This window comes from Triticum aestivum, chromosome 2D, assembly GCF_018294505.1.
Source record: "Triticum aestivum cultivar Chinese Spring chromosome 2D, IWGSC CS RefSeq v2.1, whole genome shotgun sequence".
Classification (NCBI taxonomy): domain Eukaryota; kingdom Viridiplantae; phylum Streptophyta; class Magnoliopsida; order Poales; family Poaceae; genus Triticum; species Triticum aestivum.
In genome coordinates this window covers 36,913,079-36,929,112 of record NC_057799.1, presented here as the reverse complement: position 1 = coordinate 36,929,112, position 16,034 = coordinate 36,913,079, and the positions used below count along the sequence as shown (strand labels likewise).

Here is a 16,034-nt window from a genome sequence, read left to right as displayed (position 1 = left end):
TGCGAGCTCTAGTGTCGCGAGCTCTAGTGCATTGTTGGAGAGCCTCTCAACAAGGCATAAGCACGAGTTGGCCACCCTTGAGGCCGCCTGGCAGGGTTGTCGTGTGAGGCGGATAGAGGTCGGCCTGCCGGCCTACTCCTCAGAGGTCTCCGACAATGACCTGACGATGGAGATAGCCTTCGACGACGAGTTGGCGCCCCTGCCCGCCCTGTTCCATGCCGGCTTGACCATGGAGCATGCGCAGGCGCACTTCAAGGATGCCATGGCGGAGCAGTAGCCGGCACCGCAGTCAATGTCAGGGTTCCGGCAGGTGCAGGAAGAATAGGGTACAACTTGTCTCTCCTCAAGCAGGATCGGCTAATGGAAGGCCAAATCTACAGCCAACTCGCGAGCAAGGAAGCCGAGGCGGCCAAGGCCGCAGAGAACCCCAACTTCATCACCGAGCAAAGGGTGTTTGTACAAGGTTGCGCGCACTCGTGCCGCCCGCAACGCGTTCGCGACACAGTCGGATGCGGACGAGAATGTCGGCAGCTGCGCACCCTTTCGCGCCGCCAATGAAGTTTCGAGGGTGCCAATTCTATGATGAGGCATGTCCGCCCATGTCGATCATCGATCTCACATGAACTGGTGATGGACAGGCTGCAGACTCCGACGAGGAGCGGGAGGCGGCGAGGCCTCGAGTCCTGTGAGCCGATTCGTGTCTCATGTTCCACTCTTGCTCATCGGCGGCCGCACTTCCACTCCGCGTGGTACAGCTGGCCGTCGGTCATGGACACGACCGCCCGACATGGGCATGAAAGGGAAGAATAAGGACCCGTGAGGACGTGCGCTATCTTAGATTTAGACTAAGTTTAGGTCCGGTCGCTTTCTTTAATGAAATATGTCAAAAATGTAAAAAAGATCGTCTGATATAGATGAAAACAGTTGAATTTGCATGTATTTCATTTGGTTTGTTTAAATACGGTTTGAAATGTACTAGGGCATGGTTGGACGACCGAGTCTGAGGATAGATGCATATATCCACGATGTGGACGTCTGAAGATAGATGCATATATCCATGGCCAGCGTTTGAGATGGCCTAATATGGTATGGTATGCCATGACCTGTACTAAAAAAACAATTTCCTTTTGAGAATAAAAAAAAAACCATTTCCAAGGCACGGCGTGGATGGGCATCACAACGGTAAGAAATTCCCCTGCCCGCTCCGGATCCTTCCATCCATCACCAGCTCCACTTTCCTTTTATTTCCGCCGCCACGCCACGCGCACCTCGGCCAAGGACAAGGCTCCGGCTGCCGCCACCGCCTCTGCCCCGGCTATAAGCCGCGCCCTTTGGCCGGCCCGCTCCTCCTCCTCCTCGCTTCGCCCGGGCCGTGCCTTCCTCCTCCTCGCCGCGCCCTGCCCGGTCCGCTCCTCCTCCTCTTCGTCCAGGCGGTGCCTCTCTCCTCCGACCTCCCCGCCGCACTCCGGCTGGTCCGCTGCTCCTCCACCCTTCGCCCGGGCCGGGTGTATGTCCTCCTCGAGCCGGATTTCATCTTGCTCGTCCTCCTCGATCAATTTCCCCCTCTAGAATCGCGTCCGGATTTGATTTTGCTCGCCCTCGCCCTCGCCGGTTTACATAGATAGAAATCCCGCCTGATTTGATTTTGCTCGTTCTCGCCGTCGTCCGTCTAGAACCGCGTCCGATTTGATTTTGCTCGTGCTCATTTCGTCAGTTTAGAGTCGCTTCCGAGTTGATTTTGCGCGTCCCCGCCGTCGTCGGTCTAGAGTCGCTTCTGATTTGGTTCTGCTCGTCCTCGCCGTCGTCCGTTTTTGCTCGTCCTTGCCGTTTGCCCCGGCGCGCTCGCATGTTCTTGGTCCGTCTCGTCGAGGGTGTTCGTCTGGTTTGCGGTTCAGAAATCTCTGCGTGCGCTTCTGTTGTCCGAGCGACACCTTGGATCCCCGCGTTTCGTGTTCGTGTCAGCGCGAGCGTTACAGGAACGGTAGGGTCTTGGTTTTGAAATTAGGTTACGGCCGGAGATGGAGAGGCGGAGAGCAATTGTCAGTATGTCGTGCTAGTTCAGATCGGTTCATAGGCTCCTGCGTTGTTCGTCGGTTGTTGTCTGATCTCAAACGCCTAGCTTGTTCGTGTTAGCCTAGATACTCTGTTTCACTTTCGTCAGGCTAGATGCAGGGGTGATTTTGTTCTGATGGGTGTTAATGCTTCTGTTCTTTTCAATTGGTTACTTCCTATCATGCTTTGCTTATGTTCCATATATGGTGATGTGTGTTCAGGGGTGCAAACCATGTAGGCCGTGGGTGCCATTTCCAGCAGGCAGCAGAGCAGAAAGTAGTGCAAATCATGTGGCTGCTGCTTGACATTGAACACCTGCTGCTGCTACTGCTGGACAAGGTTTCCTTCTTTTGTTCCTCATGTTGCTATTTCCATTTTCATATTGGAGTACTAGATGGGGTGCCTCAGACTTTGTTCTAGATTGCATAGCATAACTCCAGAATTTTGTCATTACACACCTGAGCATAATTCCAGAGTTTATTTATCTGTGAAAGCACGCTCATCACACGTTTCTTATCAATGCTGCTCACTTTTGTCATGTCCCGTTTGTTTGTCCTGTTAAATTTTATGGAGCAAATTTTGTACTCACTGGTTAAAATATCAAGAATGCTGACTTTTGTATTTGTCTCTATGTAAGCCATGCACTTGGGAAGCCTGGGCGTGATTAGGATTTGGATTGCATATAGATTTTATGCTATGTTTGTTTATAACCTGGTTGTGACCTAATATAGTGTAAATCTGCTAATTTTTTTATTTAATTTGTGTTCAATGCAAGTAGGTTTTGTTCGTAAGTGGTATTTCTTTTGCGTGTGCATGAACATTCATGCTGTCAATTTTTCTTATCATAATCATTTACCGTGGTGTTTGACAATACATTTCTAGAGTTCTTTGTTCCCTTTTGAGGTTCCCTGACTCAATTATGCATGAGATATGATATCAATTACTGTTGTCCAGTCGCTGAAATAATGCTTTTCTTGCTTTGCCTAGACCTTGTTGCAAGAATAAGCATGTGTCTCTGTGCCTACAAACTTGTGGGTAGTGCCGTAGTGATGATGATCTAACTAGCTTCCTGTTTTCAGGAATGAAGATCTGAATTACCCTCACCCCTCTACAGAAATCAGTTTACTCATTCAGTTTCTGGAACTTCTTTATATTAGCTTTATTTTTGTACCCTTATCTATGTCTGTTTCTGTTTCCTTGTGTGTTTCTTGTGTGCAAGCGATCCATTGTGTGTGTCTGATTGTGTGTCTGTCTGACTGTATGTGTGATGTGCCCCTATCTATGTATGTTTCTTTGTCTGTTTCATGTGTGCAAACACTCCATTGTCTGCGTGTGACTGTTTGACTGCTTAGATGGGGTGATGATTCTGATTGTGTTACTGATTGTATGATCTGTCCAATTGGTTTCTTCTTCATGCTTTGCTTGTGTTCCAATGTCGTCTCCCCATATATGGGGATCTGTTCAAGGATGCAAACCATGTAGGCCGTTTCGAGCAGGCAGGGATCCAGAGACATGCACTGGTCAGGCTTCTCTCCTGCTGATAGATGATGATAGGCTGAGCAGAAAAGTTTGATTCTTGTAACACTCACTTGCTTGGCTTCCACTCCTTTGCGTGGCCGATTTGGCATCCAATGCATCCCATGCCCTTTTCCCTGTTTATCTCACTCACTCATCACAGCACCCTTTTCCCTGCTTTTGTTCCTTATTTTTCTTATCATAATAATCATGTTTACCGTGGTGTTTGACAATACATTTTTTGTGATATCTGTGTTTGACAATAATTATGTTCTTTTTTTGGTATTACTGATGTCCGATCACTGGAATAATGCTTCTGTAAGTATTTCAGGTAGGATATAGACAAATGTCACATTTGCTCTTCCTTGCATTGCTGAGGACACTGATGGGTTGGGTTTGCTTACAGCGCAGGTATAGTTATGGTTTTTACATTTTGTGATGCTGATGTCTGTAGTCCCAAAACGCTTATTTAGCCATGTTTTCCTTGTTCACTTCACAAGATTATGTATTTATGCTGATAGTAGTATGTTACTCTTTCCAGGACCGAAATTTCTATAAAGAATCATTGGAATATGTTTTTTACATTTTGTGATGCTGATGTATGTAGTCCCAAAATGCTTATTTAGCCATGTTTTCCTTGTTCACTTCACAAGTATTCATGTTGGTAGTATGTTACTCTTTTCAGGACAGATAATTCTATAAAGAATCATTGGAATATTTCTTTGAGAAAGAAGATAGATATCTATGGCACCAGAAATATTTTGGCAATTCCAAGACTAATTGCCTTGATGACTTCAAGTATAAACAAAAGACGGCTGCTTCTGAGGGCCATCTTGACCTGAACAACTCATCATTCTAATTTTAGCTCACCTCTACAGTCATACAAACTGGCACGCCAATGCTCCGGGTTCCTATTGCTTTCTGTTAGCCCAACTAAGGTAATCAAATTTTGATCTTCAGCTTGCAAATTTATCACCTTATGGGAGGGAAAGGTTTGCATGTACATGAGCTCTGATTATATACTTGGATTGCTTTGGATTTGTCGGACTACTATTCTACATGATGTTCTCCATGATTCACTTGATTTGTTAATTTGAGTATTTTCCTGGTGAGTTCTTTAGGTTCATCTTGTGACACAAAATACAATTTTGGTACGTGCAGACTCTGAAATTTGGTGATAAAGAAAAGGTACCTCCTTATTTGCTCTCTGTCTCTCTTACACTTGACTTTGTTTATATAACAGTAGTGGCCTCCTAGCTTGTAGTTGGGTAATGCAGAGAGAGGTTTGGAATCGAAGAGCTAAAATAATGCAGAGTTGAAGGTTCTGAACGGGAAGCTTGAACAAATAATTTACTTTTTCTCATGTCTTTGATTAGTTTCATCCTATCTCTGTCTGTTTCTTGTGTGCAAGCACTCCATTGTGTCTGTGTGACTGTGTGACTGACTGTTTGTGTGTGTGACTGATTGTGTGTGTTTCTTTGTCTGTTTCTTGTGTGCAAGCGCTCCATTGTGTGTGCGCATTTGTGTTGACTGTGACTGTGTATTGATTGTGACTGTGTGTGTGTGTGTTGACTGTGACTGTGTGTCATTTTATGACTGTGAATGTGTATTGATTGTGACTGTGTGTGTGTGTGTGTTGACTGTGACTGTGTGTCATTGTGCAAGCTCTCCATAACTACCTATGCATGAAAATTTCTATAAGGTCATGGGCATGTAATTTTGTGGCTTACATACCTCTGTAGTTGGTAGTATCATTGCCCTTTGGACACTCTTCAATGCATTGTTGTATATTTTCCTGCCACAAGTATGATGTTTGTGCTCAGAATGATGTATATGTAGAATCCAGGGTGGATGGAGGTTTTCATGATGGCTAATTTGATTTGTTATGGTTCTGATGGTGTGCTTCTTGTGTTTGAACTGAAGCCGTGGATCACTCATCAACCTGGTCTGTGTTTGTATGGTAATCCTTCTAGAATTTAACTCCTTCCAATTTTGTACACAATATTTATCTTACGTCTGGTAATACCTTATGAATGTTTTAGCTAGTAATATAGTAACACCATACTTCTTTGGACGTTGTTCTGTATATGCAAGTGTGGTGAGCTCACATATTGTGTCAGTATCTACCTACGCAGCTGAATTATTTCCGGATAGGACAGAGGTGCAATGTTTACATCCATGGTAGAAGGTTCTTTAACACTGAACTCATCAAAGGTCCTTGGACTCAAGAGGTTTGTCATTGCACTCCTGACTTTGCTCAAGAAAATTTCTTTTTGCACATTTTATAGTTATATTTATGATATTTTTTCTACAGGAAGATGAAAAAATTATTGACCTTGTAAACAAGTATGGATTAACAAAATGGTCGCATTGTAAGGTATTTCTTTTGATTGTTTTATTTTTATATGGTTTGCTGAAATGCATTTTTCCCCTATGTGCAAGGTAAACACACTGGTAACAATTCTCTGTTGATGCATTGCAGGTCAGCTACCAGAACTTCCTGCTGCTGATCCTAGGATGTTTCCGAACATGTTCAATTTGTCCGCCCTAGGACAGGTGACTACTGTGCTCCTTTTATGATTCTGTGTAGCTAGTACTCAAATCATGGATAGTCCATTCTGTCATCATAACGTGACCAGATTCACTCTGGTTTGCAGTTTATTTGGTGATGGCAGAATTAACCCACCTGTGATCTATTACGCTTCTTTATTATTCAATGTTTTGTTATTTACTTTCTAATTCTTTCTTCCCTTTGCATCGATCCAATTGCTATGCAGCCACTGCCATGACACAGCAGGTATGCTCGATTTTTTGTTTTGTGCTTGAGATTTTTCTTGTTCTGTGATGCATATGTCTGACCACTCTTTTCTTAGGTTACTCGGCATGCTCTGCGTGTTTACTTTGGTGGACTTCCTCCGATCGCTAATGAACAGGTAATTGCCTTGAGTAACTTGTTATTTCTTGGCGTCTCTTTCTCTATTCGCAGTCCGTGCTAACTATTTTGTTCTGCTTTCTTCAGACGGTTGCTCTATTCTTCAATCAAGTTCTGGCTGCTATCGGGGGAAACACATTTGGTCTAGGTGATGCAGTTGTTAATATGAAGCTGATTTTTGAATTCATTCAAAACATCTTAGTTGTTAATATGAAGCTGATTTTTGAATTCATTCAAAACATCTTAGGTGGCATAATCATCTGAATCCAAACATATGGAATGATGCTTGGACTACTGAGGAGGAACATGCACTGATTAATGCCATCAAATATATGGGAATAAATGAGCAGAAATAGCAAAAGTTATTCCTGGAAGGTACTGCATGCCAAACAACTTACATCATGGGTCTTGCTTGTAGTATTAGCTTTCTGCCCTTTCTATCTCTTGTGTGTGTGACTGACTGTGTGTGACTGTGTATGTGTGACTTGACTCTGTGTGACTGTTACTGTGTGTGTATGTGTGTGTGACTGAATCTGTGTGTGACTGTGATTCTGTGTGTGACCGACTGTGTGTGTGTGTGCTTGAATTAATATTGCATTTGCTTGATGGTGTCTTGATGGTGTGTCCTGTATGCTTTGCTTGATGGTGTGTCCTGAATGCTTTGCTTGAATGATTGGTGTTGTATGTTTTGTTTGTTGTGGTTTAACACTGCCTTTGCCGGTCCCAAGCCCGGATGTGAAAATGTGGAGGGAGCTGCATTGATATTGCATTTGCTTGATTGTGTGTCCTGTATGCTTTGATTGAATGATTGATGTTGTATAATTTGTGTTTTGTATTGTTGTGGTTTAACACCGCCTTTGCCGGTCCCAAGCCCGGATGTGGAGGGAGCTGCACTTACCTTCTTTGTATTGTTTGCATTACCTTCTTTGTATTGTTTGCATTACACACAATTTGCATTACATTCTTTGTGGTTACTGTCCTGATTGAAATAGTGGATCTTCACATAATGTGAAAGCATGTGATGAAACTTTGAAATGCATCCTTCCTTGCTATGAAAAATCTAGGCATGCCAGGAACTTCGTGATTCCTTTCTCAAGCTGTATGAGGTCAGTGTTTTTTTTTGCGAATAATATGAGGTCAGTGTTTACTTACCATAATACCAAAGGGAAGCGAATGTTCGATTGTTCTGGGTGGTGTATGGCTTCCCTAGAAAATAAAATGCAGTGCTATCTGTTCGGCTGTATACAAATTTTTCCGACCATAGAATTCGCCTCGTCTCCTAGATTAATCCTACTGGTTTTAAATCTTGTCAGTGTGGATGTTCTTTTTTCTACTAATATATATATTGTCAAGCAAATATATCCCCTAAATTAATCCTACTGGTTTTAAATCTTGTCAATGTGGATGTTCTTTTTTCTGCTAATATATATTGTCAAGTAAAAACGTCAGTTGTTTGTCTCAAGCAACTGGGCGCTGCTAGCTAGGCAAGTTGAGTGAGTAATGTCCTGAACACTATAGAACTGACGTCAGTTCTATACTGATCTTGTGTGAACGCGCTCTGCGCCCTCGGATGCATCGCACGGATCTTGGCGCGAGGATCGCCATGTGAGGCGCAAAAATTGTTTGCGCCAACTGTCGGCTGAGCGAACGTTCCCTATATCCCCCTTCCTCGCTCCACTAACACCAGTCCCCCATCTTTTCCTAATCTGTCTCGCACTCCGCCCCGCAGATGATTCAGTATGGTTTCTTTGTCTCCGCTGGCAATTCGAGTGTCTTCGACCGCTCGGAGTCAAGTTCTTCATCGGCTCCAGCATTGGGCTAAGGTGTACACTGCTCCGCCGCCACCGCTCTGTTTTCTGTAGGGTTCATTCCGTCGGGGTTCGATGGATGTAGTGGTTGACATGGCGGCGGTGACATTTTTATTCGCTCGACAGCCATAGGTTTGTCGACACGGCGTCGCAATTGCAGTCGTCGCGGTGGTGATTTGCGGTGTCAGGGTAGGGTTCCCAAGATGTTGGAGCTGTCGTGATGGGGAGGGCCGTAGTGTGCATGGGATTAAATTGTGGCGAGCTTCGTGGCCACGACCGCAATAGGGCCATGGGCATTGGCGCATTCGATTTTTGCGATTTTGTTGGGGATGTGAAGAGTTCGGTTTTTGTGATTTTCTTTGTTTCTTAATTTTTTTTCTTCTCTTTCCTAGGCTGCAGCCCAACCACTTTCTAATTCTAATTTTCCCCTGCTTCCCTTCCATCCTCATGGGCCTGCAGCCCAACCACCCAGGTGAGCGAGCGACTGTTTTCCTTCTCTTCCTCTGCCTTTGTACGCTCTCGCTCGCTTACATCGCAGAGGCTATATCACGCTTATAGCAAGTCTTCCTTCGGTCTCGCCTGAAGCGAGTCTATAGTTTTCGGCCGGCCCATTCACACTAAAATAAATACACTAGAGAAAAAGGGTCCCGCATGAATCAATCCCACGAGGCCATGATGTCCTAGCTGTAGCGTTGCGCTGCTAGCCACTTGTCCACCACCGGGTTCATTTTTAATTAGAAGGTCACGACCTTGTTAAAGAAAAAGCGTTGGGTTTTCACTTTTTTTTTCTTTTTTCCCACCATTTTCCTCCGTTTATTTTCTCTATTTTACTGGTTTTTTATTTTCTTTTGGTATTCTTTATTTCATTTTTCGTTTTTCACTAGCTTCTTTCTTTTCTTCATTTTCTTCGCTTTTGTTTGGTCTTTTTTCTTGTTTTTCATTGGTTTTCTTTTGTTTTATCTTGGGTTCTCATTGTTTTTCTATACACATTTTCGGTATATATCTAATACACATTTTTATAATATACATGTTTAATATTTTTCAAGTACAAGATTAAGATTTAACGCTCTTATATTTGTTTACGGAGGGAGTACCATTTATTGAATACATGGTCAATATTTTTGCAATATACAGTTAACAATTTTCAAATGCTTGATTAACACTTTGTAAATACCCGATAACATTTTTTGTGTACACATTTTACACTTTCTTTTTTCAAATCCTTGATTAAATTTTTTGAAATACAAGTTTAACATTTTTTCAATACGTGGTCAACATTTTTACTATATACATTTAACATTTTTTCAAATTTTTGATTAATATTTCTTGAAAATATGATCAATATTTTTTCTGTGCACATTTAACATTTTTCGTATGTTTGATTAACATTTTGCAAAGAAAATTTTAAATACTTGGTCAACATTTTGCAAAGAAAATTTTAAATACTTGGTCAACATTTTACATTTTTCATACATGGTCAACATTTTTGTATACACATTTAACAATTTCTAAATGCTTGTTTAACATTTCCTAAATACTTGTTTTCAAAAAATTCAAATGCTTCGATTAATATTTGTTAAATACATGATTAATTTTTTTTTCACATCTTAATTTTTTTGTATACATTTTTGGTATACATGAGAAACTTTTTCTCTATGTACATTTAACATTTTTTAAATGCTTGCTTAGAATTTTTTAAATGTTGAATGTAAAATATTTTGTAATATATTTATTTAGAATATTCGTAAGTATAAACGTAAGTAAAAAATGAAAACAAAAACAAAAATGAAAAACATGAAAAAAAGAGGCAGTGGCCTCCCGCGCACTGGGCCGGCCCATACGCTCGCACGACTTCATCGAGTCGGAAGATTACCTGCTACAAGGGAAACATACATCCTATGATGGAACCCCACCTATTACTCCCATCAATTTGAGTAAATAGTATAAAACTACTACAGTTCGTGCTAGGGTTCCAAAAAAACTACTAGAATTGTTGGATTTTTTGGATATCTTTTGTGCTTTTTATTTACTAATTATATTGGTTGCTTGCGGAAGTTGATAATTGCAATTTGGTCAAATATTAATCAAGCCACTATTGCAATTTAAGATGATGGGTGCTTGCGAAATTTTAAGATGAAGGTGAGGTATGCACAATTTCCTCTCAAGTGGCCCGCAATGGCGGGCCCCAACTACTAGTAACATGCGTGTGTTGGGCACCTCTCAAGGCTGCTCTACTTTTCGTCCAGATGCCTCGCTAATTTATTTTCTATTCAGTAAACGCACCCCTTGTTGATGCCTCAACAGCTTGTTAATTCTCTCAACTCATGCATATATAAGTTGATGTGATTTGTTATAAAAAAAGTGACATGGGACTATTAATCGGAAGAGCACAAATGTGATATAACTCTTTTTTTTTGACATCACAGACGTGATAGAGCTCAATTGGTGGCACTCGTAGGCTTTGAAGAGGACGTTGCGAGCTCGAGCCCATGATACGCCAACCTTTTTTTCACTCCCTGGGAAGCCAGCCACGTTGAGACTTTTGGCCCAGGTGACCTACAAAACGGGCTCAGGCTCAGGCTCAGGCTCCAAGCGATGTGTGAAACGATTTTTAATGGACTGCATGGATTTTCCTACAAATTTGCCTATAAAAAGCTTATATACCTTAAATATCAAATCACCTAAGCGGGACGGAACCAAGAATATTATCTTGCTTTAATAGTAGGTATTAAAAAATGTTAAATTATCAAAGCATGTCTATGTTCGGAGTTTCGAACAATTTCCTGTTTTCAAAAACTAGTTCATATATCCAAAAATTGTTTGTGTTTTAAAAAAAGATTGAGTTTTTTAAATAAAGAAATTAAAAATGTTCGTCTTTCAAGAAAAACTGTTTTAAAAAAATTACCTTTGAAATTTGAGAAAATATTCGAATCTGCCAATGCCTTTGGTTCTTTTTTTTGCGGGATAAACTTTCGATCTATTCATCTTCAATCATGACAGTACAACGAACACAAGAAATAATAAAAATTACGTCCAAATCCGTAGACCACCTAGCGACGACTACAAGCACTAAAGCGAGCCAATGCCTTTGGTTCTTTGACGTTTGCATTTTTAAATTGTTTGACATGCCTCACGGGCGCGGCCAAGTCCTTAGAGCATCTCCAGTCGCGCCCCCAACAGGCCCCCCAGGCGACTTTTTACGCGCCGGCGCCGAAAAAACCCCTCAGTCACGCCCCCAAGACGCCGAATATGGGCCGATTCGTGCCGATATCACGCTATTTTTTGCCGAAATTGGGCCAAAAAATGGGCTGATATCGGCACCCGGGGGCGACGGCTAGGTGCCCAATCGCCCCCAGAGCCGATTATACCACCGGCTCACTCCCATGCGGCGATTTTTATGCCTCTTAGGAGGCCAACGGCTGGAGATGCTCTTAGCTAGGGTCGCCTAAAGGAGATGCTACTGGGTTGGTACATTAACGTTGGTGATGTCAACATCACATGGTTTTTCCTCTTTGTTTTTTCCTTCCGATTTTACTTCACATTGGTTTTCTGTTTTTATATCTTAAAACATTCTAAATATATATATTAAAAAATTATTTACCATTTTTGTTTTAGAAATGTTAAGATTGCATTTGAAAATAAAATGAAAACATGTATGGAAAAATGTTTCTAACGTATCTGAAAAATATTAGTAATCTGTACAAAAAAGTGTTTGAAAAATGCCACGCTTTAGAATAACTGTACATGCCATGTAAAAATGATTTTTAGAAAATACAAAAAATGTCCATATAAATATAAAAAAGGTTTCATACATCAAAAAAGGGAAACCCTTTGTTTCAACCGACTGATTCTATGGCTGGCGCAAACCTCCTCGGGAGCCGTCCGATCGAGTTTGATCGTGCGGCGCTGGCATCTCTCACGCCCCCGCCTAGACAGCAACACGGGCTCAGCAGCCTCAGCTTCGACTGCATCGCGCTCGACCGCCTAGCGTCTCAGGGAGATGGAAGCAGGGGCGTCAGATCCGGGCGCTACTCAAGCAGTAGCTGGTGTGAGAGGCGACGCGGCGAGCCACGGCGACGGCGGCTGGATCAAACTAGGAGAATCGATGACGACGCTCTGCCACGCAGGTATTCAACACACTTACCCCAAATCGAGCTGAAATGCTAGGTCTCGATACAAAATCAGGGGTACTCGTGCGGGGGCTCGATGAGCGGCGCTCGTGAGGCAGAGGGGAGTCAATGGCGTTGTGATTTTGGGGAAGAGGGGCTTGTCAGGGCGGATTTCCTTGTTTCAGTGCAGCAAATCCACATTGAAAGCAAATCCAATCTGAGATGGGTGTGATCTGGGGCTTCACAGCAGCGAATGTTGTTTTTCAGACTGGGAGTGGTGCTTCATTGCAACACAGACTGGGATGTGCTTCTTTTATTTTGCTTTTTCTAGGCATGGGCTTGATTTTAACCAACTGCGAGTGATGTTTCATTCCAGTACAGACTACTGTTGTTTTCTTTTCTTTTCTAGGCATGGGCTTGAGTTTACCCAACTGAGTGTTGTTTCATTGCAGTACAGACTACTGGTGTTTTCTTCTTTCTTTTGTCAAAATGAGGCTTCTGATTACATGTATGGTATGCTGTATATAATATGATAATGTATCATTAGTAACTTTGTTTCACTAGCAGGGTTACCTTTTGTGTAATGCTTCATTAGTGCTGGATAATGTAATACTCGTGTGATGTGCTTCGTCAGCCTAACAGAGCTGTATCTCTTCTTCATTGCTAATTAATCATGTTGGTCATTGGTCGCCTTCGTGCGGCTGTCTGAACTCCCAAGTACCGTGATATCTCTGACAGACAAACACAATATTCATGCTCTGGCGGATAATCTCTGTACAATATTCACCAGTTGAGTAGCATAGTTGTAGTTTACTTCAGCCTTCATTTGACTCCTGCTGCATCCTTTCCTACTGCAGTAGTAGTTCTACGTGTAGATGCCTGCTAGTAGCCTTTGCATTCTAGGATAGTTGTAGTTTACTTTTTCAGTAGTAGCTGCGTGCTTTTGTTATCAGTGGATAATGGATTACCTGCATGTACTGGGGTTTTATATCTACGGTGCTGTGTTTTTTTGTTTTATATTGGTAGTATGAAAATGTAGCGGCAGTGGTTTTTTATCTAGCAAATACGTGTTTCAGCAAGTAGTCGCCATTGTAGAGATAGTGTGGTTCTTATTCGGTTTTGGTGTACTACTGTTGTTGCATAGGTTTTCGGAGTACCATATTTTCATTTTTGTTGTGGTTTTCGTTTTCTCCTCGCAGAGCCTCAACAATGGATAATGCAAAGTCTATTGATGGATCATTCTCAACACGGGTTTCAACAAGCCGCTTGGGTACAGTTGCTAAGAAAAATCTGGGCGATAATAAGAGGGCAATCTTAATTGGTTGCTGCTCCAAGAGCGGACCAGCAGCTGCTGCGACAGCCTGAGGCCTGCTGCTAAGCCAGGGGTGTGTAGGATGGGCGGCCGTTGTGACGGGGGACCGATGATCCTGCTAGGGGCTGCCGACCGGCTGTTGCGAACCGCCCGGGGATGCTGCGACTGGTGCGCGAATGGGACACGTGGTGGTCGAGCTTATTGCTGGTTCCTATGACGCTTAGTAGTAAGCGAGGTGGGCGAGACTTGAAGCATCACCGGGCCGCTGGAACATCATTGTTGCTGCAATGGAGCATTCGCTGGGCCACGGGAACGTTGCCGGGCCGTCGGAGCATCACTGGTGCTGTGATGGAGCATCGTCGGGACGTTGGAAAATCGGTGGTGCTGCAACAGAGCATCTTCGGTCATCCGAGCATTGCCGGTGCTGCGGTGGAGCATCGCCGAGCCGTCGGAGGATCGTCGGAGCTTTGCTGGTGCTGTGATGGAGCATCGCCGAGCCGTCAGAGGATCATCGGAGCATTGCCGCTGAGCCGCGGGAGGATCGTCAGAGCATCGCCGGCGCTGTGATGGAGCATCGCCGAGCCGCCGGAGGATCGTCGGAGCATCACTGCTGCTGCGATGGAGCATCACCGAGCCGCCGGAGGATCGTCGGAGCATCACCGCTGCTGCGATGAAGCATCGACGAGCCGTCAGAGGATCATCGGAGCATTGCCGGTGCTGCGATGGACCATCGTTGAGCCGCGGGAGGATCGTCAGATCATCGCCGACGCTGTGATGGAGCATCGCCGAGCCGCCGGAGGATCGTCGGAGCATCACCGCTGCTGCGATGGAGCATCGCCGAGCCGCCGGAGGATCGTCGGAGCATTGTCGGTGCTGCGATGGAGCATCACCGAGCCGCCGGAGGATCGTCGGAGCATCGCCGGCGCTGTGATGGAGCACCGCCGAGCCGCCGGAGGATCGTCGGAGCATCACCGCTGCTGCGATGGAGCATCGCCGAGCCGCCGGAGGATCGTCGGAGCATCACCGCTGCTGCGATGGAGCATCACCGAGCCGCCGGAGGATCGTCGGAGCATCACCGCTGCTGGGATGGAGCATCACCGAGCCGCCGGAGGATCGTCGGAGCATCACCGCTGCTGCGATGGAGCATCACCGAGCCGACGAAGGATCGTCGGAGCATCACCGCTGCTGGGATGGAGCATCACTGAGCCGCCGAAGGATCGTCGGAGCATCACCGAGCCGCCGGAGGATCGTTGGAGCATCACCGCTGCTGCGATGGAGCATCGCCGAGTTGCCGGAGGATCGTCGGAGCATTACCAAGACACTGAAGGATCGTCGGTGCTACAGTGGAGCATCGCCTGGCCGTCGGAAGCATCGCTGGCGCTGGAATGACACATCGTCGGGCCGCCGGAGCTGCAGAGCATCGTGGGTGGAGCAATGAAGCATGACCGATGCTTCAAGGAATTACACGCGCGGCACCGGGGAAGCAGTAGCATGGAGCTTGTACAGGCTACAGCTGATGCTCTGTTGGTGGCTGGAGGTGTCGCGCGGAGACACGGCAGTGATGCTGGTGAAAGTTGGGATGGAAGTGATGGCGTGGTTCTATCAGGGAATGAAGCGACCCAATTCAGATTTATTGACGCAAATCAACGGCTGGCTAGGCGGCTTATCTTTTTCTAAGATCAGCCGGCTGACGCCTAGCAGCGGCCTTAAAAAAGTGCACATTACATTAGTAAAATGTGCACATCACATTTTCTATAAAAAATCCTTGTACAAATGTAATAACATGTTTGCATAAAGGAAAAAAATGTCATTAAAAATGTATTATCTATTTAAAAAAATGTTTAACACCTAGTCAAAAACAAATGCTCAATTAAAAAAAAGTGAAATCATGTATTTATTAATGTTAAACATATATGCAAATGTTTTAGATATATACGAAAAATGTACACCGTGCCTAAAAAACTAAACATGAAAAACATTTATTTCCTAAAATGTTAATCATGTATTCTATAAAAAATGTTTAAAGAGCACAACAAAAATGTTCCTTCAGTATATGAAAATTGTACAACGCTTTTGAAAAATGTATACATTTGTTGAAACAAACCTTATAAAAACAAAGAAAGAAGAAAAACCCGAAGAAAAAAAGAAAGACCGACAAAGAAACAAAAAGAAAACCGTGAAGAAAGAAGGAAAACCAAAGTATAACGAAGTTAGGAAAGAAAATAGAAGAAAACCAAAGTATAATGAAGAAAAAAACCAAACGATGGTGAAAAAACAAAAGAAAAAACGTGGAGCACAAGGAGCGA

At 43.9% G+C, this 16,034-nt stretch overlaps 1 long non-coding RNA gene across 9 annotated transcripts; it reads left to right on the top strand.

Moving 5' to 3' along the window:
- Window positions 1-1,242: 1,242 nt before the first annotated feature.
- LOC123051371 (uncharacterized) lies at window positions 1,243-13,636 on the top strand. Of its 9 annotated transcripts, XR_006424034.1 has the most exons (13): window positions 1,243-3,978; window positions 4,109-4,166; window positions 4,253-4,505; window positions 4,689-4,755; window positions 5,491-5,527; window positions 5,703-5,798; window positions 5,882-5,944; window positions 6,050-6,123; window positions 6,345-6,364; window positions 6,441-6,500; window positions 6,587-6,647; window positions 6,747-6,874; window positions 10,734-10,924. It is a non-coding gene; the product is annotated as an uncharacterized lncRNA (long non-coding RNA). The 9 variants fall into 9 exon arrangements; XR_006424035.1 differs by lacking the exon at window positions 4,109-4,166 and having other exon boundaries at window positions 4,729-4,755; window positions 5,407-5,527; XR_006424033.1 differs by lacking the exon at window positions 4,109-4,166 and having other exon boundaries at window positions 1,244-3,978; window positions 5,407-5,527; window positions 5,662-5,798; window positions 10,734-10,922.
- Window positions 13,637-16,034: the final 2,398 nt, after the last annotated feature.